Raw genomic sequence first — 13,139 nt, forward strand, 5'->3', positions numbered from 1 at the left:
AGGTTGAACAGGGAGGGCATCCCTGTACAAATATGCCACATCATTTCATCTCACCTCATCCTCAACCTAGTTTCGGGAAACGGAACCAATGTGTTCATTTCGAAAGGGAGAAGACGTTGTTATATTAAATCTACTGGAGGAGACCGCAGGCAGTACCGGTAAGTATTGTGCAGTTCCTTCGTATCCGCTCCCACCGCCGTTTTTCTGCCCACACCTAGTGCAAGCCGGAGTGGGATAGTCATTACACCTGAAATCATATCACAGTAACTGCACACATATCTGAAGGAAATGTGACAATTTTCAACGCGTACAAATATAACTAGAAAGGACTTGGCTGTTGACCTCACTCAATAATGCACAGCAAAATCGGGTGAATGAGTCTCTTCCCGCAATCCGCACTGCTCGCCTTTGTAGTTACGACATTTGTCGTTGGAGGCCAGCACTAAGTGGGGGTCGCAACAACCCTTGTTGCGGGTGGCCTGCTACACCCTTCGTTCAGACATTAAGTAATTTGACCCAGTTTTCGTTTAAAAGCATTAAGATACACAAAATCAAATGACATGTTGTGATATTTACGTACGAAGATTTTACTACAATGAGAAGAGGTAATCCTTACTATTAAATTTTGAGTTTAGTTGAATGCTTTAGATATTTATTTTAGACATTCAATGTTCTTTTGCAAGTTTCACTGCTGATTTCATGCTCACAACATTTTTCTGATTTGATTTATCGTGGCGTGGTCTCGTTGCGTCCAAATCTTCGGGAATAGAAGCATGTGTCTCGATCAATTTGATCTTAGCGCAGTGCGTTGCGTGTTTGTTTTGGTGGTTGCTAAACATGGCTGCTAGTGGGCCAGCGGGCTCCGGATTCATGAACTTTTCATTGATTTTTGGTGTGTTAGAGTAGTTAAGAAAACTAGTGTTTCTTTAGTGGTGTGGAAAACGGATGTGTGAATGGTTCCTAAAGACACTTAACCGTAAGTACTGTTAATTCATACTGTTTTTCACAGTGCAGGGAAATTAATATTTTCCGGCACTAAAATAGTTTGTAGCCTATCCCAGCAGTTACCCATATCCATACTACTGCATAACTGCATTTTAAAAATCAATAACTTAGTATTACATGGTCTTGTGAGTTTTAATTATTAGAAGAGAGACTTGTCAACGGTATTTTCTACAAATGACTTCATTATCGACGGAACTTTCATAGTATGAGGTTATAATGCATGCAGTTTGTGAAGCCGGCCTATTAATATTGATGATGAATTGTAGCAATGAAAAATTAGTGAGTGACTAGAATAATTAGGAAAAACCTGTACATATGCCGATACCAGCTCATACCTTTCCTATGCTCGTACTTTGGGCAAAGAATCTTATAGTATTATCTTTTATATCATTGAAGTATCTATAGTACATTTCGTTTCCAGGAAGTGAATTGTCACTGACTTTTCACAGAAACGATTCAGAAGTTCTGCTGTCATGATTTTTTTACTGACCAGCTGCGTATCATTGTCTTAAACAATTTTTTGTATATATTTATCGCGTGTTGAATAATTCACATGACATTGTTGTTAATGTCCCTGGAATACTCTTCATGTTTACTCTAACCACTTGAAAGTATAAAGCAAATTATCACAATGTTATTTTATGTGGTTTCATTCATGAACGTTTGTACATTTGGATCCAAAATTGGTGCGAAATTTTACTTCCATTCAGAATTGGAAAATGAACACATTCGTCTTAAAGTTTTTTAATGAGGATTAGGAAAGGGTTTATTATAATCACCCTAGAGGTACAGTGATTTTCTTTCAAGTAAATGGGTATTTTGTAGTCAATGATGTAGGCCTACTCTTAATGTTTAATTATATTTATTGAAAAATCTTCACATTAGTATTTTCTTCAAGAATACACGAGACATATTTATATGTTGTTAGATTATACATTGTGTTCAATTCTATTACAATAGGCCAACCTGTTTTGATTTATGGAAAACATTGCTGTTTGCACAATTTTACTTTCATCATGGTGACATTAAATGGATTCATCATTTTAAATAATAAGAATAGCTATTTCTGTTATAAAATTAACTACAGCTAATAAACAGAAATTCAGCTCCTTTAATCCTATTTTTGCCACCTGTCAGCAGTTCAAGGAAATTGTGACATCTTAGCTGTATGGCCGTTCTTTATCAGCCGTAAGTTATTAACTCATTCAAGGTATCGTATAAATAGAGTGCCAGTTCCTATCACTTTGAACATTAATTTTGATCATTATGGGGAAGACTGTTCAGAGTCATCATTATGTACTGGTATGTGCCAACTTCTTGTCAGGTGTTATGTAGACCTGCTGCTGGCATGCTACTGTTGAGGACACTTTCTCAATATTCTTCCAAATCCGTGCAGGTCGCAACAAAATTTTATAAAAAGAAAGCGAGACAGTAAAACATGTTAGAAATGCAATGTTTCAAGTAAATGTAACACTCAAGCTCTAAGAACTTTTGAGGTTATTGCATAAGTTACAGAAATAGTAGAGAGAGGTCAGCGTGACATGAGTTATTGTCAGTGAGTAATTGAGGTTTTTGCATAACTTAAAGAAATAGTAGAGGGAGGTCAATGTGACATGAGTTATTGTCAGAGAGTAACTGCCACTTTTCTGTTTGTTATCAACTTCGGTGTGAGTGGTCATAGGTTTATTTCCTGGCTATATCAAGGAATTTTATTGAATGAAGTTTTGGAATATTGTTGACTCGGCCTTGCGAGGACAACTGACATGCTGTCCGTTGTGGGAAATAGTAATTGTGCAAGACCATTGTGTTTTCCCACCTTAAATTGTTTGTTGTACCTTAACAAATATACAGTATCTAATAGAATTTAACAGGGCCTATTGTAACTTGGCTTCTTTACCGAAACCAAATTTCATTAGGGTCTACATTAACTGACAGGACTGAATGGTGTCATCACAACCATGTGACATCCAATACGCTGTTCTGTTAAAAGGCAACCAGTTGTAAGCCAATATATGATAGTAACTTATTGTCAGTTGTTTTTAGGCTGTAAATGTAATGATTTATTATTGCAGAAATGACATTTATAATAGTATAAGCCCTATCCATCCACAATCTTGGGCCTCTGGTCAAATTTTGTGCCCTTCGCGTAGTAATGGCAGGAGTTAAAATTGTTGTACTTTTAAACTAGTTTAAATCCATCAAATGGAAGTTATCAGTGAGAATAATGACTGATTCTAATTAGGCCTAGTAGAAGTGATACCGGCACACTTTATCTTGGTGCATTTGTGTACGGGGGTGAGGAGTAAGGAGGGAGCTGTCCCGGTACTGGTAGTGCTGCCAACTGAATGAAAATGAAATCTGAATTGAATCGAGAATATGATTGATCGATATGAAGTTTCTAAACCGTTATTATCTTAAGCCAATAACTGTGTCACATACAAATTATATAACATTTCTCGATGCGAATCTTGTTGCTAGCATGAATTCTATAGTTTAGCTTTGCTGTGTAAACAACAACAGTACTAGTATGTAAAGTGTACGCCAGATGTCGCACAATGATGCTTAAGCGATTCATAGTTTGTGTTTTAAAGGTTGCCAGTACGAATCTCGAAGATTGCCGAGGTCGACCGATTCAGCACTAGGGTGTAAATGCACCAAGATAAAGTGTGCCGATAATACACACTCATGGTGAAATGTCAAACTCCATAGATGTTGCTTAACCTGAATGATAGAAAAACTTGACAACCCAGGTGGATGAGAAAGTCTGTTGGTTTAGAGAGCTGTATATTGACGTTGCTAAGATGTACTGGTATTTAAAGAGAGGACAGCGAGTTCACGCTGAGCTGAGTAGTTCAGGCGGTAATGTTGGCTTTCTGAGCCCATCATAGCAGGTTTGATCCTGCCTCAGTCCGATGGTATTTGAAGGAGCTCAAATATGTCAGCCTCATGCTGGTAGATTTACTAGTAGGCCTACCTAAAATAATTCCTGCAAGATTAAATTCTGGCACCACTTGGCATCTCCGTAACCCATAAAAGTAGTGGGACAAAAAGCCAATAATATTATGGCACTGAATTTGTTTTAAGTTATTTCCAGGCTGAATATTGGTGGGTAACAATGAGGTGTTATGAATATTTGCCTTTGAATTTAATACAGTACAGGAAACACAAGCTAGATAGGGAGGGCTTCATTTTTTGAAGTGTTGGGCCTCTTCCATTTTTTCCCTCTGATGAATGTTATTAGAGGATGGTTGCCAAATGAATAATCACCACCACCAGCATCTAAGAATAATGACGAGTAAGGGCCAGATTCTTATTTAATTACATATTTTATTCCTTTCCTTGTAGACCACTGAAAAATTAAAAATTTCAGCGAATTATGGTTCTGATATTATACTAGGATTTCATTTAACATATTTTTAGATATTCTTTGTAATATTACAAATTTTACTATGGTATTATGTGAAGAATATAACATTTTTGTGCTTCTAAACAATATTAACTTTATTTACACTAGTAATGCTTATGTATTTCATTTTCAGGGCATGAGGGCAACAGGAAGTTAGCTACAACAATAAATTGTGTAAAATACTCTGCAATTTATAGTGAAGCCCGCCTGTTAGTCATGATAGTTAATGCGTCCATTCTGTATGGTCTGACACCGTGGTTAGCCGGTTTGAGTCCCGTTGGTCAAAAGTTTCACTATCAGAATGTTGGCTGGCAGGATGGGAGAGGTGATGGTATACAATTTCTAATCACTAGACTGTGTGCTAAAAGCCTGGATTCAATTCCACAGTCTCTGCAGTGTTCATTTGGAGTGAGGGCATATGGCACTGTTGATGGTGATTCGTCTGTCAGATGAGTACATGAGCAGATTTTTTGGTGCTATTCGACAGGAGTATCCTATGTGCCTGCACTGAGGTTCTCCCTTTCCCTTTCTGCTATCATATACTGTATCCATCATTCATTTTATCTCTGATGAGGTTGATGTTAGGTGGGGCATCCGGTTGTAAAACTCTATGAAGATTCATCTCACTTCATACCCGACCCCGTTGAGAAACGGGACATGGGTTGGATATATACTCCACGTTGTACAGTGCATAATATTCTTTTCTAAATATTTGAAGTATTTTGAGTATGCTTTTGAGTTAATTGTTTAATAAGTAACTATACTTACTGTAAGGATTAGAGAAGAGTGGACTATGTAAATTATCTGAAGCAACAACGTTAATTTGTCACAAAATATGTAGGTATGTAAACCAAGTTTACTGGCCCACATCTTAACTGTAAGTTATAATAAAGGAAATACATGAGTATTATTGTAAATTTAATGCATTAATACTACTACATATTTTATGAATATTTAATTACATATTTCACATTTTTATGTAGCCTACATATTTCCCACTTAGATATTGCATAAGCCAGGAGAGATGTCTGTGCGGTTAGAGGCGTGCGGTTGTGAGCTTGCATCCAGGAGATAGTGGGTTTGAATCCCACTGTCAGCAGCCCTAAAGATGGTTTTCCGTGGTTTCCTATTTTCACACCAGGCAAATGCTGGGGCTGTACCTTAATTAAGGCCACGGCCGCTTCCTTCCAACTCCTAGGCATTTCCTATCCCATCGTTGCCATATGACCTATCTATGTCGGTGCGACGTAAAGCCACTAGCAAAAAAGAAAGAAAGAAATTGCATAAAGTCCGGGCACTGATCATGAGACTACTTCTGTTGTCTCCTTATCCTACTTGTTCAAAGAAGTTTAGACAGGAGTATACATCAGCTGTGTTTCATTTGCAAATCCTTTCTGCAGTTAATCCCAGTCATTTCTGGGGTCAGTGGTGCCATCCTGCTTATTGTGGGTTTTGACTGAGGGTTTAAGGCCAGTGCCTTTCTTTACCCCGCATGATTTTGCAGGAGAATATTCCACTCCAGGATCTGCTGGGATTTGAACCTCGGCTGTTTGGGTGGAAAGCCAGCAAAAATCTTACGATGCAAATATCGATATGGAAGGTTTCTGTTTAGTGAGAAAATAAAAGTACATTGCTGGATGCTAGGCTAAGTTTGACAAAGGAAATTGATATTAATTTTTACAATCACTATTATCAATTTTTTTTAAATTGAAGGTTGTGTTATTTATGGTATAGAAGGGTGTTTGTGGGTTTCTCAGTAGGTACAAGATTCTGGCCCTTTTGTTGCATGTTGGTTGGAAGTTTATTCTAAAATGCAAAACTTAGCCTACTTGATGATTCTCTAGAAAAATTAGTGACTGGGCGAGTTGGCTGTGCTGTTAGGGGTGCACAGCTGTGAGCTCGCATCCGGGAGATAGTGGGTTCGAATCCCACTGTCGGCAGCCCTGAAGATGGTTTTCCATGGTTTCCCAGTTTCACACCAGGCAAATGCTGGGGCTGTACCTTACTGAAGGCCATGGCCGCTTCCTTCCTATTTCTAGGCTTTTCCTGTCCCATCATCGCCATAAGACCTATCTATGTTGGTGTGACATAAAGCAAATAACAAAAAGAAAAATTAGTGAAGGAATTTACTCATGAACTCCATGTGTGCATGTTTTAAAAAAGTAAGTTAATGTTATTGCCTTATTTACGTTGTCATTTATGCTCAGAAATGAAAAAAAGGAATGTTTTGGGGCTGCATTTGAATGTGTTTCATATAAGCGTACATGGCAGCTAAGCTGTAAGGAAGAAAATGGGGCCTATAAGTTTTGGTTTTTATGGCATATATGTACAGTGGACTGGTCAGTAGGCATGGAGGTTTTGTCCCTTTTTATCTCGCTTCTAATAAATGCTAGGCTTTTTATTGCCAACATATTTTGAAATAATTGTGCAGACATTTTTGACTTCCATGGAACTTGTATTGAAACTTTCTAGATAGGTTTACTAACATTGTTCTTTGTACACACAGAGAAGTTTCATATATCTGACGATTACTTCTTCTAAGGTTGTCAACTCTGAGGTTGGTTGGCAGCTGCTCCCCGAGAGTGCCGGACTTGTGGCAATCTCTTAAAACTCCACGTAAGACAGGCACCCCATTTCCTCTATTAGTTGCCTGATGTAGTTCTGCCTAGATCTGCTGCTATAATTTCTTTTATGATATTATGCTGTGTAAAAGTGTAAAGATGAATTAATTGAACTTGCCTTTCATTCTTACATGCTTTACTTATGCTGTTTACTGCATATTTTAAGCAGCTGAGTAGGAATAGCCTCCTTTTTATGTGCATTTCCATGATGTTGGGAAACAGCAGACTTCTCTCTTGCAAATTATAAGCATTGTCAGAAGAGAGTTCTAACCATACCTCTTCATCTTGGTTAGGTTTGTTTGGATGAAGCATTATGCTGGAAGTATTGTATTTTGTTAAGACCTCTCCAGATTCCATAGTGTGTTAATTATATAATTATATATAATCATATTTTTTTGTGGTTTGTATGTTACTGCATCAGAGGTATGTCAAAGAAGTGGGGAGCAATAGTTTCAGCATGAGCTGAACACAAATAAGGAATCTGTTTTATGTTTGATTTTAAATCTTTGAATTGTCTAACTTACAGAACTCTCATCTCTGTTATTTTTTTTATTTATTTATTTTTTTGCTAGGGGCTTTACGTCGCACCGACACAGATAGGTCTTATGGCGACGATGGGATAGGAAAGGCCTAGGAGTTGGAAGGAAGCGGCCGTGGCCTTAATTAAGGTACAGCCCCAGCATTTGCCTGGTGTGAAAATGGGAAACCACGGAAAACCATTTTCAGGGCTGCCGATAGTGGGATTCGAACCTACTATCTCCCGGATGCAAGCTCACAGCCGCGCGCCTCTACGCGCACGGCCAACTCGTCCGGTCATCTCTGTTATTATGAGGGTGATAAACTATAACCCAAGTAGGTTTTTCTGGTATGATATAATGAACTTTTGTGTCTTACGTGGGTTATTTCCTTCATTTCTTGAATAGATACATTTCTGATAGTTGCCGTCACATTCTTTAGCAGTGTGTAATGAAAGCCTGATTGTGAAAGGCAGGTACTTCAAAGGATGTAATTTAAATTACTCTTATGGTAGAAAACTAAACACTGTGATCATTATTCATTGGTCCGCCTCCGTAGCATAACGGTTAGTGTTATTAGCTGCCATCATTGGGGGCCCGGGTTTGATTTCCGGTACTGCCAGAAATTTAAGAATGGCAGGAGGGCTGGTATGTGGTTCAATTGGTACATGCAACTCACCTCCATTGGGCCTGTGCCTGAAAAGAGCCGCACCACCTCGGGATGAGGACATTGGAACAAAATTCTAGAGCAACCAGAGTTGCAAAATTGTACAGGCATTCAAGAAACCAGGAAGTTCACAATGAAAAATGAAAGTGGTGATTATTGTGGAGGTTCTGAACTAGCATTCCATTCTCTGCTGATTTCATTTATTCATCTGTTGGTCCTATTAGTAATTCTTGAGCCTTAATTGTAATATAATAAATAATAAGAACATGACCATGACAGTTTCTACTGATCAAAATGTTAATATTCGTTAGTTTACCTACGGTACCTAGAAAAGGCCAAGGTGACTGGTACCGGGCGAGTTGGCCGTGCGCGTAGAGGCGCGCGGCTGTGAGCTTGCATCCGGGAGATAGCAGGTTCGAATCCCACTATCGGCAGCCCTGAAAATGGTTTTCCGTGGTTTCCCATTTTCACACCAGGCAAATGCTGGGGCTGTACCTTAATTAAGGCCACGGCCGCTTCCTTCCAACTCCTAGGCCTTTCCTATCCCATCGTCGCCATAAGACCTATCTGTGTCGGTGCGACGTAAAGCCCTTAGCAAAAAAAAAAAAAAAAAAGGTGACTGGTGTTGAAATTTGATTTTAGATGCAAAAGTATTTTTTCTTGCTGAGTCTGTTACTCATAAGCAGCTGCTCGACTACTATTACTGTGTGAGTAGGCTCTTGAATTCCTTATATGAGGCTCCTCTTGTCCGTTGTAGGCCAGTATCCAGATTCAGTAATTGTTTACACGGACGGTTCGAGGGAAGAAGCGAAAGTAGGCTGTGTGTTCGTCGTCGATAGTAACAGCTTTCTTTTTCCTCTACCAGAAACCTGTAGTGTACTCGTATACACAGCAGAGCTTTATGGTATACTTCAAGCTCTGCAGCGCGCGCTGTCCAATGAACGCCGGCACTTTCCGCTGTGTACCGATTCCTTGAGTTCGTTAAAATCTATTTATGTATGTTTCCCTCGGCATCTTCTGGTGCAGCGGATCCAGGACCTGCAGGCCGGGTGTTGTGGTGCTAGCACCAGAATCATGTTTTTGTGGCTCCTAAGCCACATCGATGTAGAAGAAACAGAGTTAACTGATAAGGCTGCCAAGGAGGCGGTCACATTGCCCCCGTTACCGTAGAAGGTTTCAGCTAGTGATATTCGTTTTCAGCTGAGACATTTGGTTATGCTCCATTGGGAGGAGTGGCAGACCACACCTCTTCCAAATAAGCTGAGAAGGATAAAAGTACGAAGGTATGGAGGACTTCCTTCGGATTTGTCGGAGAGAAGCAGTGATACTATGTCTTCTTCGGATCGGTTGCGGTATAGCATCGCACTCTTACTTGCTGAAGGGAGAAGCCCCCGCCCTCGTTGTGTACTGCAGTGATCTTACCGTGGTACTCATCCTTGCGTGGACGTAGCCAATCTGCGCCGTAGTCTAAAACTTCCGAGTACCATCTCCCTCATCCTGCTAGATGACAAGCAGTCAGCAGACCCCGTCATCCGTTTTATGAGGGATAGTGGCCTGTTTTATTGTGTATAAAAGTGTATTTTCTATTCGGTTTTAATCGTTATTTTTTATTAAACAGTTAGTGTTTGTGTATTTTAATGTGTTACTTTAACTTTTAATTGGAATATATATATACACAGCTCAAAAAAATTAGGGGAACAGGTTTTGAACGTATGCCATGCTCCACAAAACAATACCTCACACCCAGATACATTACCAACTAAACATTTTTTCTTTACCGTTGAAGTATACAAAAGAACATCGATGGATTCGGGTTCATTTTCAGAACATAAACGGAAATGTCCAAATAGGGGCGAAAACAAAGTGGTAAGTCCTTCAGGGTGGATTTTTTTAAAATCACAGTTGGAGAGCTTCAGTATGGTGTATGTCCTCCACGAGCATTTATCACAGCTTGGCGCCTACGTGGCATGCTCCGTATAAATCGACGGCGGTCACGTTGCGGTATCAGGTCCCATTCTTCAGTCAGAGCCTGTTCGAGGTCTTGGGGAGTCTGTAGTGGAACAGGACGCCCAAGAACACTTCTGTCAAGCCTATCCCACACATGCTCGAACAGGTTAAGGTCGGAACTCACTGCTGGCCATTCCATCTCTTGAATGTCCGGTTCTCGCAAGACAGCTCTGGTGAGCTGTGCATGAGTACGAATTCGGGGGGCAACACCGTATGTAGCAACCTACACATGCTATAGCAGCATCTGCTCGATGTGCCCCGCAGCGGTAAGGTTACCACGGATGACGACAAGATCCGTACGGCCATCAATACTGATGCCACCCCATACCATCACAGAACCTTGTCCAATCGGTCGCCTTCCTGGACAAAATTTGGCATGTGCAGCTCACCACGGCGTCTCCATACACGTTGATGTCCATCACGCTGTGCCAGGGGAAATCTGGACTCATCTGTGAACAACACAGGTCTCCATTGGCGAAGTTTCCAGTTGACGTGGGTACGGGCAAACTGAAGGCGAGTTGCGCGATGTTGCTTTGTTAAACGGGCCACTCGAACAGGACGTCTGGGTCGTAAGGACACTTCTCTTAACCTGTTCCTTACTGTTTGGTCAGAAACCGCGACTCCAGTGACCCGCCTGAGGTCTTGTTGCAGTTCTCTGGCAGTTGCTGAACGACGCCGCAACGCACAGATGGTCATATATCGGTCATCCTGTGGGGTTGTCATGCGTCCACGACCTTGTCCAACCCTCCTTGTGAACTGGCCTGTCTCGTAGCGATTCCACAAGTGGTGAATAACTGACGGAGAGACATTGAGATCCACAGCAACACGACGAAAAGTCCATCCTTCCTGGATCAAAGTGACGGCTCTTGCGACTTGAACCTCGTTAGGATGTTTCATGGGATGTGCTGGTTGACGTACAACGTGCTCAAATGACCGCAGTAGTCTATGTACCTCACGACGACACACGGACGCACTGCTATTTACTTGGTTTTGAGGGGTCACCTGCCAGTTTAATGCATGGCTACGCCTACAGATGGATTATAACTTCGATTTGACATACCCTGAGTAGCTAAGGTCTCAAGGTATGCTGTACGACCATTGGAACCCCATCTACCAAATTAACGTTCACATACCAGACGTTACAAAACATGTTCCCCTAATTTTTTTGAACTCAATCAATCAATATTCTAAAGGCTAATGCCTTGTCGATGCAACCACTCTTTTCTTTCATTGGCTGTTCGTTTCAGTTCCATGTAATTGACACAACTTTACCTCTTCTTGATGTCGTCCAAATACTTCATCCTAGGTCTTCCTCTGCCTTTCTTTCCCAGCACTTTCCCTTCAAGTATGTTAGTGATGAAAGTATTGTGTCTGATGACATGGCCAATAAATTTACCCAGAGTCCCAACTCTCACTTCCATACTGAAGTGTACTCCATACAAATGATTTTGCAAAGGATTTTCTGACATCTATATTCGTGTGTGCTGGGTAAAATGTTTTTCTTGCTCATAAATGCCTTTTTTGTCAATGCTGTTCTTCTCTTTAGTTCCAGGAAGCATCTATTATCCTCTGTTATCATACTACCAAGATAACAGAATTGTTTGACCTGATCAATGACGTCATTAATTTTGATATTGGTTTTAATTTCTTCCATATTTTTCCGCACTACCATTACTTTCGTTTTCCGTTTGTTTACTTTTAATTTCCATAGTTTAAGAGTGCCTGAGAGGACTTTCAGCATTCTATTCATTTCTTTTTCTGAGTCTGCAATTAATACGATGTCATCTGCAAATCTGATACAATGTATCCTTTCACCATTGATATTTATTCCCTTTGTCTTCTCCTTCATGATCTGAATAGCTTCCTCAATGAACATATTAAATAAATATTGTGATAGGGGACAACCTTTTCTAACTCCTTTCCTAATCCTGGCCTTTTCTTCTATCTGATTGATGATTATTTTTGTGCTTTGGTTCAGATACAGTTGATTAATCATTCTCCTGCCCTTCCAGTCCAGTCCTATTTTCCCCATAGTTCTAAACAGTAGTTCCCAGTTCACATTGTCAAAAGCTTTTTCTAAGTCAATGAAGGTAAGATAAGTCATTCTATTCATTTCCATCCTTCTCTCCAATAACATGCGTAAGGCCAGAATTGCTTCTCTTGTTCCTCTGCCTTCGTTAAATCCAAATTGGTCTTCTCCAACATACTTATCTACTTTTCCTTTTATTCTGTTCTTAACTATGTTAAGGAGTATCTTGGAGGCATGTGTTAATATTGATAGTGTTCTGTAATTGTTGCAGTCAACTGCCCTTCCTATTTTAAGTATGGTAATGGTTCTGCATTGTGTGAAGTCTTCTGGCACGATTCCTCTTTCGTAGCATTCATTTATTACTCTGAATAACTGGTCTTTGAACTGTATATATATATATATATATATATATATACACTGGCCGGCAAAAGAAGTGGATCACTTTGAAAATGTTGATTTTCTGTTCGCTAAAACAAATTTTTTAGGACATATTTCATTTTGTGATGTTCCTCTTTATAAATAAATATTTTCAGCACTCTCGGGTAAGTGTGTGGTGCATATGGTCCGAATTGATCGACTATTAGAGATAATTTTCCATGCCATTAGCTTTTATGACGATCCTTTTTAACTTTTATGGTTTTATGACGGTCCCTTTTAACGTGGTTCCTCGCCCTCTAATCAAGCGTTAAAGTTACTGTAAACATTTGCAGTGATAAGATGTTCTTTGTAAAAACTCTGGGGAGTTCCAAATCAGTTTTTGTTCGATCCTTGATGAGTCAAGATGCCTCTAAGTAGAGAAAATGTTGCACGCGTAATCGCCTGGGTTGAAGACGGTCGCAGCCTTCGGTATGCGGCCTATGCTGTAGGAGCATCTTATGGAAGTGTACAA

At 40.0% G+C, this 13,139-nt stretch overlaps 2 protein-coding genes across 5 annotated transcripts in view; one reads left to right on the top strand and one right to left on the bottom strand.

The window, feature by feature from the left end:
• LOC136856815 (odorant receptor 82a) overlaps nt 1-13,139 on the bottom strand; it is a 344,377-nt gene that overhangs the window by 218,973 nt on the left and 112,265 nt on the right. The gene's annotated exons all lie outside the window — the stretch shown is intronic.
• Nucleotides 300-13,139, top strand: part of LOC136856813 (putative fatty acyl-CoA reductase CG5065) — a 619,576-nt gene continuing 606,736 nt past the window's right edge. For 2 of the 4 annotated variants that reach the window (XM_068224968.1, XM_067134943.2), the window contains exon 1: nt 300-605. The gene's annotated coding sequence lies outside the window, so the exon portion shown is untranslated. Of the gene's footprint in view, nt 606-743; nt 977-13,139 lie in introns of those variants that run through there. The other 2 variants (XM_067134938.2, XM_067134937.2) reach the window with 1 other exon arrangement.

This window comes from Anabrus simplex, chromosome 1 (assembly GCF_040414725.1).
Source record: "Anabrus simplex isolate iqAnaSimp1 chromosome 1, ASM4041472v1, whole genome shotgun sequence".
Classification (NCBI taxonomy): domain Eukaryota; kingdom Metazoa; phylum Arthropoda; class Insecta; order Orthoptera; family Tettigoniidae; genus Anabrus; species Anabrus simplex.